This window comes from Schistocerca cancellata, chromosome 3, assembly GCF_023864275.1.
Source record: "Schistocerca cancellata isolate TAMUIC-IGC-003103 chromosome 3, iqSchCanc2.1, whole genome shotgun sequence".
NCBI lineage: Eukaryota > Metazoa > Arthropoda > Insecta > Orthoptera > Acrididae > Schistocerca > Schistocerca cancellata.
In genome coordinates, this window is record NC_064628.1 from 736592359 (window position 1) to 736618558 (window position 26200).

Here is a 26200-nt window from a genome sequence, read left to right on the forward strand (position 1 = left end):
TCGAAGGGTAACAGTAAACCTGCTGTGGTGCATCGGAGTCTAACACTGAGCCCCCAGGGAAGAGCCAAATGACAGATTCTCCGAAACTTTACTCTCGTCAATATAAATCAGCATTGCGAATTTTGTGTTGAATCCGGATGCAATTTCTGTGTTTCATCGTCAATGTGATGGTCGAAGGGTAACAGTAAACCTGCTGTGGTGCATCGGAGTATAACACTGAGCCCCCAGTTTAGAGCCAAAACACAGTCTCCCCAAAACGTTACCCTCGTCAATATAAATCGGCATTGTGAATTTTGTATTGAATCCGGATGCAATATCTGTGCTTTATCGTCAATGTCATGGTCGAAGGGTTACAGAAAAGCTGCTGTGGTGCATCGGAGTATAACACTGAGCCCCCAGGGAAGAGACAAAAGACACACTCCCCGAAAAGTTACTCTCGGCAATATTAATTGCCATTGCGAATTTTGTATTAAATCTGGATGCAATTTCTGTGTTTCATCGTCAATGTGATGGTCGAAGGGTTACAGTAAACCTGCTGTGGTGCATCGGAGTCTAACACTGAGCCCCCAGGGATGAGCCAAAATACAGACTCCCCAAAACGTTACCCTCGTTAATATAAATCAGCATTGCGAATTTTGTATTGAATCCGGATGCAATTTCTGTGTTTCATCGTCAATGCGATGGTCGAAGAGTTACAGTAAACCAGCTGTGGTGCATCGGAGTCTAACACTGAGCCCCCAGGGAAGAGCCAAATACAGACTCTCCGAAACGTTTCTCTCGTCAATATAAATCGGCATTGTGAATTTTGTATTGAATCTGGATGCAATATATGTGTTTCATCGTCAATGTGATGGTCGAAGGGTTACAGTAAACCTGCTGTGGTGCATCGGAGTCTAACACTGAGCCCCCAGGGATGAGCCAAAATACAGACTCCCCAAAACGTTACCCTCGTCAATATAAATCAGCATTGCGAATTTTGTATTGAATCCGGATGCAATTACTGTGTTTCATCGTCAATGCGATGGTCGAAGAGTTACAGTAAACCAGCTGTGGTGCATCGGAGTCTAACACTGAGCCCCCAGGGAAGAGCCAAATACAGACTCTCCGAAACGTTTCTCTCGTCAATATAAATCGGCATTGTGAATCTTGTATTGAATCCGGATGCAATGTCTGTGTTTCATCGTTAATTTTATGGTCGAAGGGTAACAGTAAACCTGCTGTGGTGCATCGGAGTCTAACACTGAGCCCCCAGGGAAGAGCCAAAAGACAGACTCTTCAAAACGTTACCGTCGTCAATATAAATCGGCATTGCGAATTATGTATTGAATCCAGATGCAATTTCTGTGTTTCATCGTCAATGTGATGGTCGAAGGGTTACATTAAACCTGTTGTGGTGCATCGGAGTCAAACACTTATCCCCCAGGGAAGAGCCTACAAATAGACTCCACGAAACGTTACTCTCGTCAATATAAATCGGCATTGTGAATTTTGTATTGAATCCGGATGCAATTTGTGTGTTTCATCGTCAATGTGATGGTCGAAGGGTTACAGTAAAGCTGCTGTGGTGCATCGGAGTCTATCACTGAGCCCCCAGCGAAGAGCCAAAAGAGAGACTCCCTGAAACTTTACTCTCGTCAATATTAATCAGCACTGCGAATTTTGTATTGAATCCGGATGCAATTTCTGTGTTTCATGTCAATGTGATGGTCGAAGGATAACAGTGAACCTGCTGTGGTGCATCGGAGTCTAACACTGAGCCCCCAGGGATGAGCCAAAATACAGACTCCCCAAAACGTTACGCTCGTCAATATAAATCAGCATTGCGAATTTTGTATTGAATCCGGATGCAATTACTGTGTTTCATCGTCAATGCGATGGTCGAAGAGTTACAGTAAACCAGCTGTGGTGCATCGGAATCTAACACTGAGCCCCCAGGGAAGAGCCAAATACAGACTCTCCGAAACGTTTCTCTCGTCAATATAAATCGGCATTGTGAATCTTGTATTGAATCCGGATGCAATGTCTGTGTTTCATCGTCAATGTGATGGTCGAAGGGTAACAGTAAACCTGCTGTGGTGCATCGGAGTCTAACACTGAGCCCCCAGGGAAGAGCCAAATGACAGACTCTTCAAAACGTTACCGTCGTCAATATAAATCGGCAATGCGAATTATGTATTGAATCCAGATGCAATTTCTGTGTTTCATCGTCAATGTGATGGTCGAAGGGTTACATTAACCCTGTTGTGGTGCATCGGAGTCAAACACTTATCCCCCAGGGAAGAGCCTACAAATAGACTCCACGAAACGTTACTCTCGTCAATATAAATCGGCATTGTGAATTTTGTATTGAATCCGGATGCAATTTCTGTGTTTCATCGTCAATGTGATGGTCGAAGTGTAACAGTAAACCTGCTGTGCTGCATCGGAGTCTAACAGTGAGCCCCCAGGGAAGAGCCAAAATACAGACTAACCGAAACGTTACTCTCGTCAATATAAATCGGCATTGTGAATTTTGTATTGAATCCGGTTGCGATTTCTGTGTTTCATTGTCAATGTGATGGTCGAAGGGTAACAGTAAACCTGCTATGGTGCATCAGAGTATATTACTTAGCTCCCAGGGAAGAGCCAAATGACAGACTCCACGAAACGTTACTCTCGTCAATATAAATCGGCATTGTGAATTTTGTATTGAATCCGGAAGCAATTTGTGTGTTTCATCGTCAATGTGATGGTCGAAGGGTTAGAGTAAAGCTGCTGTGGTGCATCGGAGTCTATCACTGAGCCCCCAGCGAAGAGCCAAAAGAGAGACTCCCTGAAACTTTACTCTCGTCAATATTAATCAGCACTGCGAATTTTGTATTGAATCCGGATGCAATTTCTGTGTTTCATGTCAATGTGATGGTCGAAGGATAACAGTGAACCTGCTGTGGTGCATCGGAGTCTAACACTGAGCCCCCAGGGATGAGCCAAAATACAGACTCCCCAAAACGTTACCCTCGTCAATATAAATCAGCATTGCGAATTTTGTATTGAATCCGGATGCAATTACTGTGTTTCATCGTCAATGCGATGGTCGAAGAGTTACAGTAAACCAGCTGTGGTGCATCGGAATCTAACACTGAGCCCCCAGGGAAGAGCCAAATACAGACTCTCCGAAACGTTTCTCTCGTCAATATAAATCGGCATTGTGAATCTTGTATTGAATCCGGATGCAATGTCTGTGTTTCATCGTCAATGTGATGGTCGAAGGGTAACAGTAAACCTGCTGTGGTGCATCGGAGTCTAACACTGAGCCCCCAGGGAAGAGCCAAATGACAGACTCTTCAAAACGTTACCGTCGTCAATATAAATCGGCAATGCGAATTATGTATTGAATCCAGATGCAATTTCTGTGTTTCATCGTCAATGTGATGGTCGAAGGGTTACATTAACCCTGTTGTGGTGCATCGGAGTCAAACACTTATCCCCCAGGGAAGAGCCTACAAATAGACTCCACGAAACGTTACTCTCGTCAATATAAATCGGCATTGTGAATTTTGTATTGAATCCGGATGCAATTTCTGTGTTTCATCGTCAATGTGATGGTCGAAGTGTAACAGTAAACCTGCTGTGCTGCATCGGAGTCTAACAGTGAGCCCCCAGGGAAGAGCCAAAATACAGACTAACCGAAACGTTACTCTCGTCAATATAAATCGGCATTGTGAATTTTGTATTGAATCCGGTTGCGATTTCTGTGTTTCATTGTCAATGTGATGGTCGAAGGGTAACAGTAAACCTGCTATGGTGCATCAGAGTATATTACTTAGCTCCCAGGGAAGAGCCAAATGACAGACTCCACGAAACGTTACTCTCGTCAATATAAATCGGCATTGTGAATTTTGTATTGAATCCGGAAGCAATTTGTGTGTTTCATCGTCAATGTGATGGTCGAAGGGTTAGAGTAAAGCTGCTGTGGTGCATCGGAGTCTATCACTGAGCCCCCAGCGAAGAGCCAAAAGAGAGACTCCCTGAAACTTTACTCTCGTCAATATTAATCAGCACTGCGAATTTTGTATTGAATCCGGATGCAATTTCTGTGTTTCATGTCAATGTGATGGTCGAAGGATAACAGTGAACCTGCTGTGGTGCATCGGAGTCTAACACTGAGCTCCCAGGGAAGAGCCAAAGTACAGACTAACCGAAACGTTACTCTCGTCAATATAAATCGGCATTGTGAATTTTGTATTGAATCCGGATGCAATATCTGTGTTTCATCGTCAAAGTGATGGTCGAAGGGTTACAGTAAAACTGCTGTGGTGCATCGGAGTCTAACACTGAGCCCCCAGTAAAGAGCCAAAAGAGAGACTCCCCGAAACGTTACTCTCGTCAATATAAATCAGCATTGCGAATTTTGTATCTCATCCGGATGCAATTTCTGTGTTTCATCATCAATGTGATGGTCGAAGGGTAACAGTAAACCTGCTGTGGTGCATCGGAGTCTAACACTGAGCTCCCAGGGAAGAGCCAAAGTACAGACTAACCGAAACGTTACTCTCGTCAATAAAAATCGGCATTGCGAATTTTGTATTGAATGCCGATGCAATATCTGTGTTTCATCGTCAATGAGATGGTCGAAGGGTAACAGTAAACCTGCTGTGGTGCATCGGAGTCTAACACTGAGCCCCCAGGCAAGAGCCAAACGACAGATTCTCCGAAACTTTACTCTCGTCAATATAAATCAGCATTGCGAATTTTGTGTTGAATCCGGATGCAATTTTTGTGTTTCATCGTCAATGTGATGGTCGAAGGGTAACAGTAAACCTGCTGTGGTGCATCGGAGTATAACTCTGAGCCCCCAGTTTAGAGCCAAAACACAGTCTCCCCATAACGTTACTCTCGTCAATATAAATCGGCTTTGTGAATTTTGTATTGAATCCGGATGCAATTTCTGTGCTTTATCGTCAATGTCATGGTCGAAGGGTTACAGAAAAGCTGCTGTGGTGCATCGGAGTATAACACTGAGCCCCCAGGGAAGAGACAAAAGACACATTCCCCGAAAAGTTACTCTCGGCAATATTAATTGCCATTGCAAATTTTGTATTAAATCTGGATGCAATTTCTGTGTTTCATCGTCAATGTGATGGTCGAAGGGTTACAGTAAACCTGCTGTGGTGCATCGGAGTCTAACACTGAGCCCCCAGGGATGAGCCAAAATACAGACTCCCCAAAACGTTACCCTCGTTAATATAAATCAGCATTGCGAATTTTGTATTGAATCCGGATGCAATTTCTGTGTTTCATCGTCAATGCGATGGTCGAAGAGTTACAGTAAACCAGCTGTGGTGCATCGGAGTCTTACACTGAGCCCCCAGGGAAGAGCCAAATACAGACTCTCCGAAACGTTTCTCTCGTCAATATAAATCGGCATTGTGAATTTTGTATTGAATCTGGATGCAATATATGTGTTTCATTGTCAATGTGATGGTCGAATGGTTTCAGTAAACCTGCTGTGGTGCATCGGAGTCTAACACTGAGCCCCCAGGGAAGAGCCTACAAATAGACTCCACGAAACGTTACTCTCGTCAATATAAATCGGCATTGTGAATTTTGTATTGAATCCGGATGCAATTTCTGTGTTTCATCGTCAATATGATGGTCGAAGTGTAACAGTAAACCTGCTGTGCTGCATCGGAGTCTAACAGTGAGCCCCCAGGGAAGAGCCAAAATACAGACTAACCGAAACGTTACTCTCGTCAATATAAATCGGCATTGTGAATTTTGTATTGAATCCGGTTGCGATTTCTGTGTTTCATTGTCAATGTGATGGTCGAAGGGTAACAGTAAACCTGCAATGGTGCATCAGAGTATATTACTTAGCTCCCAGGGAAGAGCCAAATTGCAGACTCCACGAAACGTTACTCTCGTCAATATAAATGGGCATTGTGAATTTTGTATTGAATCCGGATGCAATTTGTGTGTTTCATCGTCAATGTGATGGTCGAAGGGTTAGAGTAATGCTGCTGTGGTGCATCGGAGTCTAACACTGAGCCCCCAGCGAAGAGCCAAAAGAGAGACTCCCTGAAACTTTACTCTCGTCAATATTAATCAGCACTGCGAATTTTGTATTGAATCCGGATGCAATTTCTGTGTTTCATGTCAATGTGATGGTCGAAGGATAACAGTGAACCTGGTGTGGTGCATCGGAGTCTAACACTGAGCTCCCAGGGAAGAGCCAAAGTACAGACTAACCGAAACGTTACTCTCGTCAACATAAATCGGCATTGTGAATTTTGTATTGAATCCGGATGCAATATCTGTGTTTCATCGTCAATGTGATGGTCGAAGGGTTACAGTAAAACTGCTGTGGTGCATCGGAGTCTAACACTGAGCCCCCAGTAAAGAGCCAAAAGAGAGACTCCCCGAAACGTTACTCTCGTCAATATAAATCAGCATTGCGAATTTTGTATCTCATCCGGATGCAATTTCTGTGTTTCATCATCAATGTGATGGTCGAAGGGTAACAGTAAACCTGCTGTGGTGCATCGGAGTCTAACACTGAGCCCCCAGGGAACAGAGAAAAGACAGACTCCCAGAAACGTTACTCTCGTCAATTTAAATGGGCATTGTGAATTTTGTATTGAATCCGGATACAATTTCTGTGTTTCATCGTCAATGTGATGGTCGAAGGGTAACAGTAAACCTGCTGTGGTGCATCGGAGTCTAACACTGAGCCCCCAGGGAAAAGAGAAAAGACAGACTCCCAGAAACGCTACTCTCGTCAATTTAAATCGGCATTGTGAATTTTGTATTGAATCCAGTTGCAATTTCAGTGATTCATCGTCAATGTGATGGTCGTAGGGTTACAGTAAACCTCGTGTGGTGCATCGGAGTCTAACACTGAACCCCCAGTAAAGAGCCAAAAGAGAGACTCCCCGAAACGTCACTCTCGTCAATATAAATCAGCATTGCGAATTTTGTATTTCATTCGGATGCAATTTCTGTGTTTCATCGTCAATGTGATGGTCGAAGGGTAACAGTAAACACACTGTGGTGCATCGGAGTCTAACACTGAGCCCCCAGGGAAGAGAGAAAAGACAGACTCCACGAAACGCTACTCTCCTCAATATAAATCGGCATTGCGAGTTTTGTAATGAATCCGGATGCAATTTCTGTGTTTAATCGTCAATGTATTTATCGAAGGGTTACAGTGAACCTGCTGGGGTGCATTGGAGTTTAACACTGAGCTCCCAGGGAAGAGCCAAGATACAGACTACTCGAAACGTTATTCTCGTCAATATAAATCGGCATTCCGAATTTTGTATTGAATCTGGATGCCATTTCTATGTTTCATCGTCAATTTGATGGTCGAAGGCTAACAGTAAACCTGCTGTGGTGCATCGGAGTCTAACACTGAGCCCCCAGGGGACAGCCAATTGACAGACTCCCAGAAACGTTACTCTCGTCAGTAAATATCGGCATTGCGAATTTTGTATTGACTCCCGATGCAATATCTGTGTTTCATCGTCAATGAGATGGTCGAAGGGTAACAGTAAACCTGCTGTGGTGCATCGGAGTCTAACACTGAGCCCCCAGGGGACAGCCAATTGGCAGATTCCCAGAAACGTTACTCTCGTCAATAAAAATCGGCATTGCGAATTTTGTATTGAATCCCGATGCAATATCTGTGTTTCATCGTCAATGAGATGGTCGAAGGGTAACAGTAAACATGCTGTGGTGCATCGGAGTCCAACACTGAGCCCCCAGGGAAGAGCCCAGAAACGTTACTCTCGTCAATTTAAATCAGCATTGTGAATTTTGTATTGAGTCCGGATGCAATTTCTGTGTTTCTTCGTCAATGTGATGGTCTAAAAGTAACATTAAACCTGCTGTGGCGCATCGGAGTCTAACACTGAGCCAACTGGGAAGAGCCAAAGAAAAGGCTTCTTATAACGTTACTCTCATCAATATAAATCGGCATTGTGAATTTTGTATTGAATCCGGTTGCGATTTCTGTGTTTCATTGTCAATGAGATGGTCGAAGGGTAACAGTAAACCTGCTATGGTGCATCAGAGTATATTACTTAGCTCCCAGGGAAGAGCCAAATGACAGACTCCACGAAACGTTACTCTCGTCAATATAAATCGGCATTGTGAATTTTGTATTGAATCCGGATGCAATTTGTGTGTTTCATCGTCAATGTGATGGTCGAAGGGTTAGAGTAAAGCTGCTGTGGTGCATCGGAGTCTAACACTGAGCCCCCAGCGAAGAGCCAAAAGAGAGACTCCCTGAAACTTTACTCTCGTCAATATTAATCAGCACTGCGAATTTTGTATTGAATCCGGATGCAATTTCTGTGTTTCATATCAATGTGATGGTCGAAGGATAACTGTGAACCTGCTGTGGTGCATCGGAGTCTAACACTGAGCTCCCAGGGAAGAGCCAAAGTACAGACTAACCGAAACGTTACTCTCGTCAATATAAATCGGCATTGTGAATTTTGTATTGAATCCGGATGCAATTTCTGTGTTTCATCGTCAATGTGATGGTCGAAGGGTTACAGTAAAACTGCTGTGGTGCATCGGAGTCTAACACTGAGCCCCCAGTAAAGAGCCAAAAGAGAGACTCCCCGAAACGTTACTCTCGTCAATATAAATCAGCGTTGCGAATTTTGTATCTCATCCGGATGAATTTCTGTGTTTCATCATCAATGTGATGGTCGAAGGGTAACAGTAAACCTGCTGTGGTGCATCGGAGTCTAACACTGAGCCCCCAGGGAAGAGAGAAAAGACAGACTCCCAGAAACGCTACTCTCGTCAATTTAAATCGGCATTGTGAATTTTGTATTGAATCCAGTTGCAATTTCAGTGATTCATCGTCAATGTGATGGTCGTAGGGTTACAGTAAACCTGGTGTGGTGCATCGGAGTCTAACACTGAACCCCCAGTAAAGAGCCAAAAGAGAGACTCCCCGAAACGTCACTCTTGTCAATATAAATCAGCATTGCGAATTTTGTATTTCATTCGGATGCAATTTCTGTGTTTCATCGTCAATGTGATGGTCGAAGGGTAACAGTAAACACACTGTGGTGCATCGGAGTCTAACACTGAGCCCCCAGGGAAGAGAGAAAAGACAGACTCCACGAAACGCTACTCTCCTCAATATAAATCGGCATTGCGAGTTTTGTAATGAATCCGGATGCATTTTCTGTGTTTAATTGTCAATGTATTTATCGAAGGGTTACAGTGAACCTGCTGGGGTGCATTGGAGTTTAACACTGGGCTCCCAGGGAAGAGCCAAGATACAGACTACTCGAAACGTTATTCTCGTCAATATAAATCGGCATTCCGAATTTTGTATTGAATCTGGATGCCATTTCTATGTTTCATCGTCAATTTGATGGTCGAAGGCTAACAGTAAACCTGCTGTGGTGCATCGGAGTCTAACACTGAACCCCCAGGGGACAGCCAATTGACAGCCTCCCAGAAACGTTATTCTCGTCAATAAATATCGGCATTGCGAATTTTGTATTGACTCCCGATGCAATATCTGTGTTTCATCGTCAATGAGATGGTCGAAGGGTAACAGTAAACCTGCTGTGGTGCATCGGAGTCTAACACTGAGCCCCCAGGGGACAGCCAATTGGCAGATTCCCAGAAACGTTACTCTCGTCAATAAAAATCGGCATTGCGAATTTTGTATTGAATCCCGATGCAATATCTGTGTTTCATCGTCAATGAGATGGTCGAAGGGTAACAGTAAACATGCTGTGGTGCATCGGAGTCTAACACTGAGCCCCCAGGGAAGAGCCAAATGACAGACTCCCAGAAACGTTACTCTCGTCAATTTAAATCAGCAGTGTGAATTTTGTATTGAGTCCGGATGCAATTTCTGTGTTTCTTCGTCAATGTGATGGTCTAAAAGTAACATTAAACCTGCTGTGGCGCATCGGAGTCTAACACTGAGCCAACTGGGAAGAGCCAAAGAAAAGGCTTCCTATAACGTTACTCTCGTCAATTTAAATCGGCATTCCGAATATTGTATTGAATGCAGAAGCAATTTCAGTGATGCATCTTCAATTTGATGCTCGAAGGGTAACAGTAAACCTGCTGTGGGGCATCGGAGTCTAACACTGAGCCCCCAGGGAAGAGCCAAAAGACAGACTCCTCGAAACGTTACCCTCGTCAATATAAATGGTCATTGCGAATTTTGTATTGAATCCGGATTGAATTTCTGTGATTCAACGTCAATGTGATGGTTGAAGGGTAACGGTAAACCTGCTGTGGTGCATCTGAGTCTAACACTGGCCCACCAGGGAAGAGCCAAAAGACAGACTCCCCGAAACGTTACTCTCGTCAATATAAATCAGCATTGCGAAATTTGTGTTGAATCCGGATGCAATTTCTGTGTTTCATCGTCAATGTGATGGTCGAAGGGTAACAGTAAACCTGCTGTGGTGCATCGGAGTTTATTACAGAGCTCCCAGGGAAGAGCCAAAGCACAGACTCCCCGAAACGTTACTCTCGTCAATATAAATCGGCATTGCGAATGTTGTATTGAATCCGGATGCAATTTCTGTGATTCATCGTCACTGTGGTGGTCGAAGGGTTACGGGTAAACCTGCAGTGGTGCATCGGAGACTAACACTGTGCCACTAGGGAAGAGCCAGAGTACATACTGTTCACAACGGTACTCCTGTGGACAGAAATCGGCATTGTGAATTTTTTATTGATTCTCGATGCAATTTCTGTGTTTCATCGTCAATGTGATGGTCAAAGGGTAACAGTAAAACTGCTGTGGTGCATCGGAGTCTAACAGTGTGCTCCCAGGGAAGAGCCAAGAAAAGACTACTCGAAACATTACTCTCGTCAATATAAATCGGCATTGCGAATGTTGTATTGAATCCGAATGCAATATTAGTGTTTCATCGTCAATGTGATGGTCGAAGGGTAACAGTAAAGCTGCTGTGGTGCATCGGAGTCTAACACTGAGCCCCCAGGGAAGAGCCAAAAAACCGTCTCTCCGAAACGTTTCACTCGTCAATATTAATCGGCATTGTTAATTTTGTATTGAATCCGGATGCAATTTCTGTGTTTCATCGTCAATGTAATGGTCGAAGGGTTACAGTAAAACTGCTGTGGTGCATCGGAGTCTAACACTGAGCCCCCAGGGAAGAGCCAAGAGACAAGACTCCCCGAAACGTTACTCTCGTCAATTTAAATCGGCATTGTGAATTTCTATTGAATCCAGATGCAATTTCTGTGTTTCATCGTCAATGTGATGGTCGTAGGGTAACAGTAAACCTGCTGTGGCGCATCGGTGTCTAACACTGAGCCCCCAGGGAAGAGCCAATAGACAGGCTCCTCGAAACGTTACCCTCGTCAATATAAATTGGCATTGCGAATTTTGTTTTGAATCCGGATGCAATTTCTGTGATTCAACGTCAATGTGATGGTCGAAGGGTAACGTAAACCTGGTGTACTGCATCGGAGTCTAACACTGGGCCACCAGGTAAGAGCCAAAGTACATACTCTTCGAAACGGTACTCCTGTGGACAGAAATCGGCATTGTCAATTTTTTATTGTTCCCGATGCAATTTCTGTGTTTCATCGTCAATGTAATAGTCGAAGGGTAACAGTAAACCTGCTGTGGTGCATCGGAGTCTAACACTGAGCTCCCACGGAAGAGCCAAGAAACAGACTACTCGAAACGTTACTCTCGTTAATATAAATCGGCATTGTGAATTTTGTATTGAATCCGGATGCAATTTCTGAGATTCAACGTCAATGTGATGGTCGAAGGGTAACAGTAAATCTGCTGTGGTGCATCGGAGTATATTACTGAGCTCCCAGGGAAGAGCCAAAGGACAGACTCCACGAAACGTTACTCTCGTCAATATATATCGGCATTGCGAATGTTGTTTTGAATCCGGATGCTATCTCTGTGATTCATCGTCAATGTGATGGTCGAAGGGTTATGGGTAAACCTGCTGTGGTGCATCGGAGTCTAACACTGAACCCCCAGGGAAGAGCCAAAAGACAGTCTCCCCGAAACGTTACTCTCGTTTATATAATTCGACATTGCGAATTTTGTAGTGAATCCGTATGCAATTTCTGTGTTTCATTGTGAATGTGATGGTCGAAGGGCAACAGTAAACCTGCTATGGTGCATCGGAGTATATTACTGAGCTCCAAGGGAAGAGCGAAAGGACATACTCCACGAAACGTTACTCTCGTCAATATAAATCGGCATTCCGAATTTTGTATTGAATCTGGATGCCATTTCTATGTTTCATCGTCAATTTGATGGTCGAAGGCTAACAGTAAACCTGCTGTGGTGCATCGGAGTCTAACACTGAGCCCCCAGGGGACAGCCAATTGACAGACTCCCAGAAACGTTACTCTCGTCAATAAATATCGGCATTGCGAATTTTGTATTGACTCCCGATGCAATATCTGTGTTTCATCGTAAATGAGATGGTCGAAGGGTAACAGTAAACCTGCTGTGGTGCATCGGAGTCTAACACTGAGCCCCCAGGGGACAGCCAATTGGCAGATTCCCAGAAACGTTACTCTCGTCAATAAAAATCGGCATTGCGAATTTTGTATTGAATCCCGATGCAATATCTGTGTTTCATCGTCAATGTGATGGTCGAAGGGTAACGTAAACCTGGTGTACTGCATCGGAGTCTAACACTGGGCCACCAGGTAAGAGCCAAAGTACATACTCTTCGAAACGGTACTCCTGTGGACAGAAATCGGCATTGTCAATTTTTTATTGTTCCCGATGCAATTTCTGTGTTTCATCGTCAATGTAATAGTCGAAGGGTAACAGTAAACCTGCTGTGGTGCATCGGAGTCTAACACTGAGCCCCCAGGGAAGAGCCAAGAGACAGGCTCCTCGAAACGTTACCCTCCTCAATATAAATCGGCATTGCGAATTTTGTATTGAATCCGGATGCAATTTCTGTGATTCAACCTCAATGTGATGGTCGAAGGGTTACGGCAAACCTGGTGTGCTGCATCGGAGTCTAACACAGGGCCACCAGGGAAGAGCCAAAGTACATACTCTTCGAAACGGTACTCCTGTGGACAGAAATCGGCATTGTGAATTTTTTATTGATTCCCGATGCAAAGTCTGTGTTCGTCGTCAATGTAATGGTCGAAGGGTAACAGTAAACCTGCTGTGGTGCATCGGAGACTAACACTGAGCTCCCAGGGAAGAGCCATGAAACAGACTACTCGAAACGTTACTCTCGACAATATAAATCGGCATTGTGAATTTTGTATTGAATCCGGATGCAATGTCTGTGTTTCATCGTCAATGGGATGGTCGAAGGGTAACAGTAAACCTGCTGTGGTGCATCGGAGTCTAACACTGAACCCCCAGGGAAGAGCCAAAAGACAGACTCCCCGAAACGTTACTCTCGTCTATATAATTTGGCATTGCGAATTTTGTAGTGAATCCGTATGCAATTTATGTGTTTCATTGTGAATGTGATGGTCGAAGGGCAACAGTAAACCTGCTATGGTGCATCGGAGTATATTACTGAGCTCCCAGGGAAGAGCCAAAGGACGGACTCCACGAAACGTTACTCTCGTCAATATAAATCGGCATTGCGAATATTGTATTGAATCCAGCGGCAATTTCTGTGTTTTAACGTCAATGTGATGGTCGAGGGGTTACAGAAAACCTGCTGTGGTGCATCGGAGTCTAACACCGGCCCACCAGGGAAGAGCCAAAAGACAGACTCCCAGAAACTTTACTCTCGTCAATATAAATCAGCATTGCGAATTTTGTGTTGAATCCGGATGCAATTTCTGTGTTTCATCGTCAAAGTGATGGTCGAAGGGTAACAGTAAACCTGCTGTGGTGCATCGGAGTATATTACTGAGCTCCCAGGGAAGAGCCAAAGCACAGACTCCCCGAAACGTTACTCTCGTCAATATAAATCGGCATTGCGAATGTTGTATTGAATCCGGATGCAATTTCTGTGATTCATCGTCAATGTGATTGTCGAAGGGTTACGGGTAAACCTGCTGTGGTGCATCGGAGACTAACACTGTGCCACTAGGGAAGAGCCAAAGTACATACTCTTCACAACGGTACTCCTGTGGACAGAAAACGGCATTGTGAATTTTTTATTGATTCCCGATGCAATTTCGGTGTTTCATCGTCAATGTGATGGTCGAAGGGTAACAGGAAAAGTGCTGTGGTGCATCGGAGTCTAACAGTGTGCTCCCAGGGAAGAGCCAAGAAAAGACTACTCGAAACATTACTCTCGTCAATATAAATCGGCATTGCGAATGTTGTATTGAATCCGAATGCAATATTAGTGTTTCATCGTCAATGTGATGGTCGAAGGGTAACAGTAAAGCTGCTGTGGTGCATCGGAGTCTAACACTGAGCCCCCAGGGAAGAGCCAAGAGACAAGACTCCCCGAAACGTTACTCTCGTCAATTTAAATCGGCATTGTGAATATTGTATTGAATCCAGATGCAATTTCTGTGTTTCATCGTCAATGTGATGGTCGTAGGGTAACAGTAAACCTGCTGTGGCGCATCGGTGTCTAACACTGAGCCCCCAGGGAAGAGCCAAGAGACAGACTACTCGAAACGTTACCCTCGTCAATATAAATTGGCATTGCGAATTTTGTTTTGAATCCGGATGCAATATCTGTGATTCAACGTCAATGTGATGGTCGAAGGGTAACGTAAACCTGGTGTACTGCATCGGAGTCTAACACTGGGCCACCAGGTAAGAGCCAAAGTACTTACTCTTCGAAACGGTACTCCTGTGGACAGAAATCGGCATTGTGAATTTTTTATTGTTCCCGATGCAATTTCTGTGTTTCATCGTCAATGTGATGGTCGAAGGGCAACAGTAAACCTGCTATGGTGCATCGGAGTATATTACTGAGCTCTCAGGAAAGAGCCAAAGACAGACTCCACGAAACGTTACTCTCGTCAATATAAATCGGCATAGTGAATTTTGTACTGAATCTGGATGCAATTTCTGTGTTTCATGGTGAATGTGATTGTCGAAGGGTTACAGTAAACCTGCTGTGGTGCATCAGAGTCTAACACTGAGCCCCCGGGGAAGAGCCAAAAGACAGACTCCACGAAACGTTACCCTCGTCAATATAAATCGGCATTGCAAATTTTGTATTGAATCCAGCTGCAATTTCTGTGTTTCATCGTCAATGTGATGGTCGAAGGGTTACAGTAAACCTGTTGTGGTGCGTCGGAGTCTAACACTTAGCCGCCAGTGAAGAGCCTACAGAGAGACTCCCCGAAATGTTACTCTCGTCATTATAAATCGGCATTGTGATTTTTGTATTGAATCCGGATGCAATTTCTGTGATTCAACGTCAATGTGATGGTCGAAAGGTAACGATAAACCTGCTGTGGTGCATCTCAGTCTAACACTGGGCCACCAGGGAAGAACCAAAGTACATACTCTTCGAAACGGTAGTCCTGTGGACAGAAATCGGCATTGTGAATTTTTTATTGATTCCCGATGCAATTTCTGTGTTTCATCGTCAATGTGATGGTCGAAGGGTAACAGTAAATCTGCTGTGGTGCATCGGAGTATATTACCGAGCTCCCAGGGAAGAGCCAAAGGACAGACTCCACGAAACGTTACTCTCGTCAATATATATCGGCATTGCGAATGTTGTTTTGAGTCCGGATGCTATCTCTGTGATTCATCGTCAATGTGATGGTCGAAGGGTTATGGGTAAACCTGCTGTGGTGCATCGGAGTCTAACACTGAACCCCCAGGGAAGAGCCAAAAGACAGTCTCCCCGAAACGTTACTCTCGTTTATATAATTCGACATTGCGAATTTTGTAGTGAATCCGTATGCAATTTCTGTGTTTCATTGTGAATGTGATGGTCGAAGGGCAACAGTAAACCTGCTATGGTGCATCGGAGTATATTACTGAGCTCCAAGGGAAGAGCGAAAGGACATACTCCACGAAACGTTACTCTCGTCAATATAAATCGGCATTCCGAATTTTGTATTGAATCTGGATGCCATTTCTATGTTTCATCGTCAATTTGATGGTCGAAGGCTAACAGTAAACCTGCTGTGGTGCATCGGAGTCTAACACTGAGCCCCCAGGGGACAGCCAATTGACAGACTCCCAGAAAGGTTACTCTCGTCAATAAATATCGGCATTGCGAATTTTGTATTGACTCCCGATGCAATATCTGTGTTTCATCGTAAATGAGATGGTCGAAGGGTAACAGTAAACCTGCTGTGGTGCATCGGAGTCTAACACTGAGCCCCCAGGGGACAGCCAATTGGCAGATTCCCAGAAACGTTACTCTCGTCAATAAAAATCGGCATTGCGAATTTTGTATTGAATCCCGATGCAATATCTGTGTTTCATCGTCAATGAGATGGTCGAAGGGTAACAGTAAACATGCTGTGGTGCATCGGAGTCTAACACTGAGCCCCCAGGGAAGAGCCAAATGACAGATTCCCAGAAACGTTACTCTCGTCAATTTAAATCAGCATTGTGAATTTTGTATTGAGTCCGGATGCAATTTCTGTGTTTCATCCTCAATGTAATGGTCGTAGGGTAATAGTAAACCTGCTGTGGTGCATCGGAGTCGAACACTGAGCCCCCAGGGAAGAGCCAAGAGACAGGCTCCTCGAAACGTTACCCTCCTCAATATAAATCGGCATTGCGAATTTTGTATTGAATCCGGATGCAATTTCTGTGATTCAACCTCAATGTGATGGTCGAAGGGTTACGGCAAACCTGGTGTGCTGCATCGGAGTCTAACGCAGGGCCACCAGGGAAGAGCCAAAGTACATACTCTTCGAAACGGTACTCCTGTGGACAGAAATCGGCATTGTGAATTTTTTATTGATTCCCGATGCAAAGTCTGTGTTCGTCGTCAATGTAATGGTCGAAGGGTAACAGTAAACCTGCTGTGGTGCATCGGAGACTAACACTGAGCTCCCAGGGAAGAGCCATGAAACAGACTACTCGAAACGTTACTCTCGACAATATAAATCGGCATTGTGAATTTTGTATTGAATCCGGATGCAATGTCTGTGTTTCATCGTCAATGGGATGGTCGAAGGGTAACAGTAAACCTGCTGTGGTGCATCGGAGTCTAACACTGAACCCCCAGGGAAGAGCCAAAAGACAGACTCCCCGAAACGTTACTCTCGTCTATATAATTTGGCATTGCGAATTTTGTAGTGAATCCGTATGCAATTTATGTGTTTCATTGTGAATGTGATGGTCGAAGGGCAACAGTAAACCTGCTATGGTGCATCGGAGTATATTACTGAGCTCCCAGGGAATAGCCAAAGGACGGACTCCACGAAACGTTACTCTCGTCAATATAAATCGGCATTGCGAATATTGTATTGAATCCAGCGGCAATTTCTGTGTTTTAACGTCAATGTGATGGTCGAGGGGTTACAGAAAACCTGCTGTGGTGCATCGGAGTCTAACACTGGCCCACCAGGGAAGAGCCAAAAGACAGACTCCCAGAAACTTTACTCTCGTCAATATAAATCAGCATTGCGAATTTTGTGTTGAATCCGGATGCAATTTCTGTGTTTCATCGTCAAAGTGATGGTCGAAGGGTAACAGTAAACCTGCTGTGGTGCATCGGAGTATATTACTGAGCTCCCAGGGAAGAGCCAAAGCACAGACTCCCCGAAACGTTACTCTCGTCAATATAAATCGGCATTGCGAATGTTGTATTGAATCCGGATGCAATTTCTGTGATTCATCGTCAATGTGATGGTCGAAGGGTTACGGGTAAACCTGCTGTGGTGCATCGGAGACTAACACTGTGCCACTAGGGAAGAGCCAAAGTACATACTCTTCACAACGGTACTCCTGTGGACAGAAAACGGCATTGTGAATTTTTTATTGATTCCCGATGCAATTTCGGTGTTTCATCGTCAATGTGATGGTCGAAGGGTAACAGGAAAAGTGCTGTGGTGCATCGGAGTCTAACAGTGTGCTCCCAGGGAAGAGCCAAGAAAAGACTACTCGAAACATTACTCTCGTCAATATAAATCGGCATTGCGAATGTTGTATTGAATCCGAATGCAATATTAGTGTTTCATCGTCAATGTGATGGTCGAAGGGTAACAGTAAAGCTGCTGTGGTGCATCGGAGTCTAACACTGAGCCCCCAGGGAAGAGCCAAGAGACAAGACTCCCCGAAACGTTACTCTCGTCAATTTAAATCGGCATTGTGAATATTGTATTGAATCCAGATGCAATTTCTGTGTTTCATCGTCAATGTGATGGTCGTAGGGTAACAGTAAACCTGCTGTGGCGCATCGGTGTCTAACACTGAGCCCCCAGGGAAGAGCCAAGAGACAGACTACTCGAAACGTTACCCTCGTCAATATAAATTGGCATTGCGAATTTTGTTTTGAATCCGGATGCAATTTCTGTGATTCAACGTCAATGTGATGGTCGAAGGGTAACGTAAACCTGGTGTACTGCATCGGAGTCTAACACTGGGCCACCAGGTAAGAGCCAAAGTACATACTCTTCGAAACGGTACTCCTGTGGACAGAAATCGGCATTGTGAATTTTTTATTGTTCCCGATGCAATTTCTGTGTTTCATCGTCAATGTGATGGTCGAAGGGCAACAGTAAACCTGCTATGGTGCATCGGAGTATATTACTGAGCTCTCAGGAAAGAGCCAAAGACAGACTCCACGAAACGTTACTCTCGTCAATATAAATCGGCATTGCGAATTTTGTATTGAATCCGGATGCAATTTCTGTGTTTCATCGTCAATGTGGTTATCGAAGGGTTACAGTGAACCTGCTGTGGTGCATCGGAGTTTAACACTGTGCCCCCAGGGAAGAGCCAAAAAACAGTCTCCCCGAAACGTTACTCTCGTCAATATAAATCGGCATAGTGAATTTTGTATTGAATCTGGATGCAATTTCTGTGTTTCATGGTGAATGTGATTGTCGAAGGGTTACAGTAAACCTGCTGTGGTGCATCAGAGTCTAACACTGAGCCCGCGGGGAAGAGCCAAAAGACAGACTCCACGAAACGTTACCCTCGTCAATATAAATCGGCATTGCAAATTTTGTATTGAATCCAGCTGCAATTTCTGTGTTTCATCGTCAATGTGATGGTCGAAGGGTTACAGTAAACCTGTTGTGGTGCGTCGGAGTCTAACACTTAGCCGCCAGTGAAGAGCCTACAGAGAGACTCCCCGAAATGTTACTCTCGTCATTATAATTCGGCATTGTGATTTTTGTATTGAATCCGGATGCAATTTCTGTGATTCAACGTCAATGTGATGGTCGAAAGGTAACGATAAACCTGCTGTGGTGCATCTCAGTCTAACACTGGGCCACCAGGGAAGAACCAAAGTACATACTCTTCGAAACGGTAGTCCTGTGGACAGAAATCGGCATTGTGAATTTTTTATTGATTCCCGATGCAATTTCTGTGTTTCATCGTCAATGTGATGGTCGAAGGGTAACAGTAAATCTGCTGTGGTGCATCGGAGTATATTACCGAGCTCCCAGGGAAGAGCCAAAGGACAGACTCCACGAAACGTTACTCTCGTCAATATATATCAGCATTGCGAATGTTGTTTTGAATCCGGATGAAATTTCTGTGATTCATCGTCAATGTGATGGTCGAAGGGTTATGGGTAAACCTGCTGTGGTTCATCGGAGTCTAACACTGAACCCCCAGGGAAGAGCCAAAAGACAGTCTCCCCGAAACGTTACTCTCGTTTATATAATTCGGCATTGCGAATTTTGTAGTGAATCCGTATGCAATTTCTGTGTTTCATTGTGAATGTGATGGTCGAAGGGCAACAGTAAACCTGCTATGGTGCATCGGAGTATATTACTGAGCTCCCAGGGAAGAGCGAAAGGACATACTCCACGAAACGTTACTCTCGTCAATATAAATCGGCATTCCGAATTTTGTATTGAATCTGGATGCCATTTCTATGTTTCATCGTCAATGTGATGGTCGAAGGGTAACAGTAAACCTGCTGTGGTGCATCGGAGTCTAAAACTGAGCCCCCAGGGGACAGCCAATTGACAGACTCCCAGAAACGTTACTCTCGTCAATAAATATCGGCATTGCGAATTTTGTATTGACTCCCGATGCAATATCTGTGTTTCATCGTCAATGAGATGGTCGAAGGGTAACAGTAAACCTGCTGTGGTGCATCGGAGTCTAACACTGAGCCCCCAGGGGACAGCCAATTTGCAGACTCCCAGAAACGTTCCTCTCGTCAATAAAAATCGGCATTGCGAATTTTGTATTGAATCCCGATGCAATATCTGTGTTTCATCGTCAATGAGATGGTCGAAGGGTAACAGTGAACCTGCTGTGGTGCATCGGAGTCTAACACTGAGCCCCCAGGGAAGAGCCAAATGACAGACTCCCAGAAACGTTACTCTCGTCAATTTAAATCAGCATTGTGAATTTTGTATTGAGTCCGGATGCAATTTCTGTGTTTCATCGTCAATGTAATGGTCGAAGGGTAACAGTAAACCTGCTGTGATGCACCGGAGTCTAACACTGAGCCCCCAGTGAAGGGCCAAATGACAAACTCCCCAAAACGTTACTCTTGTCAATATAAATCAGCATTGCGAATTTTGTATTGAATCCGGATGCAATTTCTGTGGGTCTTCGTCAATGTGATGGTCGAGGGGTAACAGTAAACCTGCTGTGGTGCATCGGAGTCTATCACTGAGCCCCCAGGGAAGAGCCAAAAGACAGACCCCTCGAAACGTTACCCTCGTCAATATAAATGGGCATTGCGAATTTTGTATTGATTCCGGATGCAATTTCTGTGATTCAACGTCAATGTGATGGTCGAAGGGTAACAGTAAACCTGCTGTGGTGCATCGGAGTCTAACACTGAGCCCCCAGGGAAGAGACAAAAGACAGACTCCCCAAAACGTTACTCTCGTCAATATAAATCGGCATTGTGAATTTTGTATTGAATCCGGATGCAATTTCTGTGTTTCATCGTCACTGTGATGGTCGAAGCGTAACAGTAAGGCTGCTGTGGTGCATCGGAGTCTAACACTGAGTGCCCAGGGAAGAGCCAAATGACAGACTCCTCGAAATGTTACCCTCGTCAATTTAAATCGGCATTGCAAATTTTGTATTGAATCCAGCTGCAGTTTCTGTGTTTCATCGTCAATGTGATGGTCGAAGGGTAACGGCAAACCTGCTGTGGTGCATCTGAGTCTAACACTGGGCCACCAGGGAAGAACCAAAGTACATACATATCGAAACGGTACTCCTGTGGACAGAAATCAGCATTGTGAATTTTTTATTGATTCCCGATGCAATTTCTGTGTTTCATCGTCAATGTGATTGTCGAAGGGTAACAGTAAACCTGCTGTGGTGCATCGGAGTCTAACACTGAGCCCCCAGGGAAGAGCCAAATGACAGACTCCTCGAAACGTTACCCTCGTCAATATAAATCGGCATTGCAAATTTTGTATTGAATCCAGCTGCAATTTCTGTGTTTCATCGTCAATGTGATGGTCGAAGGGTTACAGTAAACCTGTTGTGGTGCATCGGAGTCTAACACTTAGCCCCCAGGGAAGAGCCAAATGACAGACTCCTCGAAACTTACCCTCGTCAATATAAATGGGCATTGCGAATTATGTATTGAATCCGGATGCAATTTCTGTGATTCATCGTCAATGTGATGGTCGAAGGGTAACAGTAAGGCTGCTGTGGTGCATCGGAGTCTAACACTGAGCCCCCAGGAAATAGCCAAAAGACAGACTCCTCGGAACGTTACCCTCATCAATATAAAGGGGCATTGCGAATTTCGTATTAAATCCGGATGCAGTTTTATGTGATTCAACGTCAACATGATGGTCGAAGTGTAACGGTAAACCTGCTGTGGTGCATCTGAGTCTAACACTGGGCCACCAGGGAAGAACCAAAGTACATACTCTTCGAAACGGTATTCCTGTGGAGAGAAATCGGCATTGTGAATTTCTTATTGATTCCCGATGCAATTTCTGTGTTTCATCGTCAATGTGATGGTCGTAGGGTAACAGTAAACCTACTTTGGTGCATCGGAGTATATTACTGAGCTCCCAGGGCAGAACCAAAGGACAGACTCCACGAAACGTTACTCTCGTCCATATAAATCGGCATTGCGAAAGTTGTATTGAATCCGGATGCAATTTCTGTGATTCATCGTCAATGTGATGGTCGAAGGGTTACGGGTAAACCTGCTGTGGTGCATCGGAGTCTAACACTGTGCCACCAGGGAAGAGACAAAGTACATACTCTTCGCAACGGTACTCCTGTGGACAGAAATCGGCATTGTGAATTTTTTATTGATTCCCGATGCAATTTCTGTGTTTCATCGTCAATGTGATGGTCTATGGGTAACAGTACAACTGCTGTGGTGCATCGGAGTCTAACACTGTGCTCCCAGGGAAGAGCCAAGAAAAGACTACTCGAAACGTTACTCTCGTCAATATAAATCGGCATTGCGAATGTTGTATTGAATCCGGGTGCAAGACCTGTGTTTCATCGTCAATGTGATGGTCGAAGGGTAACAGTAAGGCTGCTGTGGTGCATCGAAGTCTAACACTGAGCCCCCAGGGAAGAGCAAAACGACAGACTCCACGAAACGTTACTCTCGGCAATATAAATCGGTATTATGAATTTTGTATTGAATCCGGATGCAATTTCTTTGTTTCATCGTCAATGTGATGGTCGAAGGGGAACAGTAACCTGCCGTGGTGCATCGGAGTCTAACACTGAGCCCCCAGGGATGAGTCAATAGACAGACTCGCCGAGACGTTACTCTCGTCAATATAAACCAGGATTGCGTATTTTGTATTGAATCCGGATGAAATATCTGTGTTTCATAGTCAATTTGATGGTCGAAGGGTTACAGTAAAACTGCTGTGGTGCATCGGAGTCTAACACTGAGCCCCCAGTGTAGAGCCAAATACAGACTCCCCGAAACGTTACTCTCGTCAATATAAATCGGCATTGCGAATTTTGTATTAAATCCGGATGCAATTTCTGTGTTTCATCGTCAATGTGATGGTCGAAGGGTAACAGTAAACCTGCTGTGGTGCATCGGAGTGTATTACTGAGCTCCCAGGGAAGTAACAAATGACAGACACACCGAAACGTTGCTCTCGTCAATATAAATCGGCATTGTGAATTTTGTATTGAATCCGGATGTAATTTCTGTGATTCATCGTCAATGAGATGGTCAAAGGTAACCGTAAACCTGCTGTGGTGCATCGGAGTCTAACCCAGGGCCCCCAGGGAAGAACCAAAGTACATACTCTTCGAAACGTTACATCTGTGGACAGAAATCGGCATCGTGAATTTTTTATTGAATCCCGATGCACTTTCTGTGTTTCATCGTCAATGTGATGGTCGAAGTGTTTCAGTAAACCTGCATGGTGCATCGGAGTCTAACACTGAGCCCCCAGGGAAGAGACAAAATACAGACGGCCCGAAACGTTACTCTGGTCAATATAAATCGGCATTGCGAAATTTGTATTGAATCCGGATGCAATTTCTGTGTTTCATCGTCAATGTGATGGTCGAAGTGTAAGAGCAAACCTGCTGTAGTGCATCGTAGGCTATCACTGAGCCCCCAGGGAAGAGCCAAAGACAGACTCTCCGAAACGTTATTTTCGTCTATAGAAATCGGCATTGCAAATTTTGTAATGAATCCCGATGCAATATCTGTGTTTCATTGTCAATGTGATGGTCGAAGGGGAACAGTAAACCTGCTGTGGTGCATCGGAGTCTTACACTGAGCCCCCAGGGAAGAGCCAAAAACAGATTCCCTGAAACGTTACTATCGGCAATATAAAACGGCATTGTGAATTTTGTATTGAATCCGGATGCAATGTCTGTGTTTCATCGTCAATGTGATGGTCGAAGGATGACAGTAAGCCTGCTGGGGTGCATCGGAGTCTAACACTAAGCCCCCAGGGAAGAGCCAAATGGCAGACGCGTCGAAACGTTACCGCGTCAATATAAATCGGCATTGCGAATTTTGTATTGAATCCGGATGCAATATCTGTGATTCATCGTAAATGTGATGGTCGAAGGGTAACAGTACACCTGCTGTGGTGCATCGGAGTCTAATACTGGGCCCCCAGGAAAGCGCCAAAGTACATACTCTTCGAAACGGTACTCCTGTGGACAGTAATCGGCATTGTGAATTTTTTATTGATTCCCGATGCAATTTATGTGGTTCATCGTCAATGTGATGGTCGAAGCGTAACAGTAACCCTGCTGTGGTGCATCGGAGTCTAACACTGGGTTCCCAGGGAAGAGCCAAGAAACAGTCTACCCGAAACGTAACTCTCGTCAATATAAATCGGCATTGCGAATGTTGTATCGAATGCGGATACAATTTCTGTGTTTCATCGTCAATGTTGTCATCGAAGTGCTACAGTAAACCTGCAGTCGTGCAGCGGAGTCTAACACTGATCCCCCAGGGAAGAGCCAAAAATAGTCTCCCCGAAACGTTACTCTCGTCAGTATAAATCGGCATTGTGAATTTTGTATTGAATCCGGATGCAATTTCTGTGTTTCATCGTCAATGTGATGGTCGAAGTGTTACAGTAAACATGCTGTGGTGCAACGGAGTCTAACACTGAGCCCCCAGGGAAGATACAAATTACAGGCTCCCCAAACGTTACTCTCGTCAATAGAAATCGGCATTGTGAATTTTGTATTAAATCCGGATGCAATTTTTGTGTTTCATCGTCAATCTGATGGTCGAAGTGTAACATTAAGCCTGTTGTTGTGCATCGGAGTCTAACACTGAGACCCCAGGGAAGAGCCAAACGAGAGATTCCACGAAACGTTACTCTCGGCAATATAAATCTGTAGTGTGAATTTTGTATTGAATCCGGATGCAATTTCTGTGTTTCATCGTCAATGTGATGATCGAAGGGGAACAGTAAACCTGCTGTGGTGCATCGGAGTCTAACGCTGGGCTCGCAGGGAAGAGCCAAAGTACATACTCTTCGAAACGGTACTCCTGTCGACAGAAATCGCCATTGTGAATTTTGTATTGATTCCCGATGCAAAGTCTGTGTTTTATAGTCAATGTGATGGTCGAGGGGTTACAGTAAACCTGCTGTGGTGCATCGGAGTCTAACACTGAGCCCCCAGGGAAGAGCCAAAAAACAGGCTCCCCGAAACGTCACTCTTGTCAATTTAAATCGGCATTCCGAATATTGTATTGAATCCAGATGCAATTTCAGTGATTCATCGTCAATGTGATGGTCGAAGGGTAACAGTAAACCTGTTGTGGTGCATCGGAGTCTAACACTGAGCTCCCAGGGAAGAGACAAAAGACAGACGCCCAGAAACGTTACTGTGGTCAATATAAATCGGCATTGCTAATTTTGTATTGAATCCGGATGCAATTTCTGTGTATCATCGTCAATGTGATGGTCGAAGTGTAAGAGCAAACCTGCTGTGGTGCATCGGAGTCTATGACTGGGCCCCCAGGGAAGAGCCAAAGACAGACTCCCCAAACGTTATTTTCGTCTATCTAAATCGGCATTGCAAATTTTATAATGAGTCCGGATGCAATTTCTGTGTTTCATTGTCAATGTGATGGTCGAAGGATAACAGTAAACCTGCCATGGTGCATCAGAGTATATTACTGAGCTCCCAGGGAAGAGCCAAAGGACAGACTCCACGAAACGTTACTCTCGTAAATATAAATCGGCATTGCGAATGTTGTATTGAATGCGCATGCAATTTCTGTGTTTCATCGGCAATGTGGTTATCGAAGGGCTACAGTAAACCTGCTGTGATGCATCGGAGTCTAACACTGGGCCCCCAGGGAAGGGCCAAAGAATAGTCTCCCCGGAACGTTACTCTCGTCAATATAAGTCGGCCTTGTGAATTTTGTATTGAATCCAGGTGCAATTTCTGTGTTTCATCGTCAATGTGATGGGCGAAGGGTAACAGTAAACCAGCTGTGGTGCATCGGAGTCTAACACAGAGCCCCCAGGGAAGAGCCAAGAAACAGACAACCCGAAACGTTACCTCTCGTCAATATAAATCGGCATCGCGAGTTTTGTATTGAATCCGGATGCAATTTCTGTGTTTCAGCGTCAATGTGATGGTCGAAGGGTTCCAGTAAACCTGTTGTGGTGCATCGGAGTCGCACACTGAGCCCCCAGGGAAGAAACAAAATACAGGCTC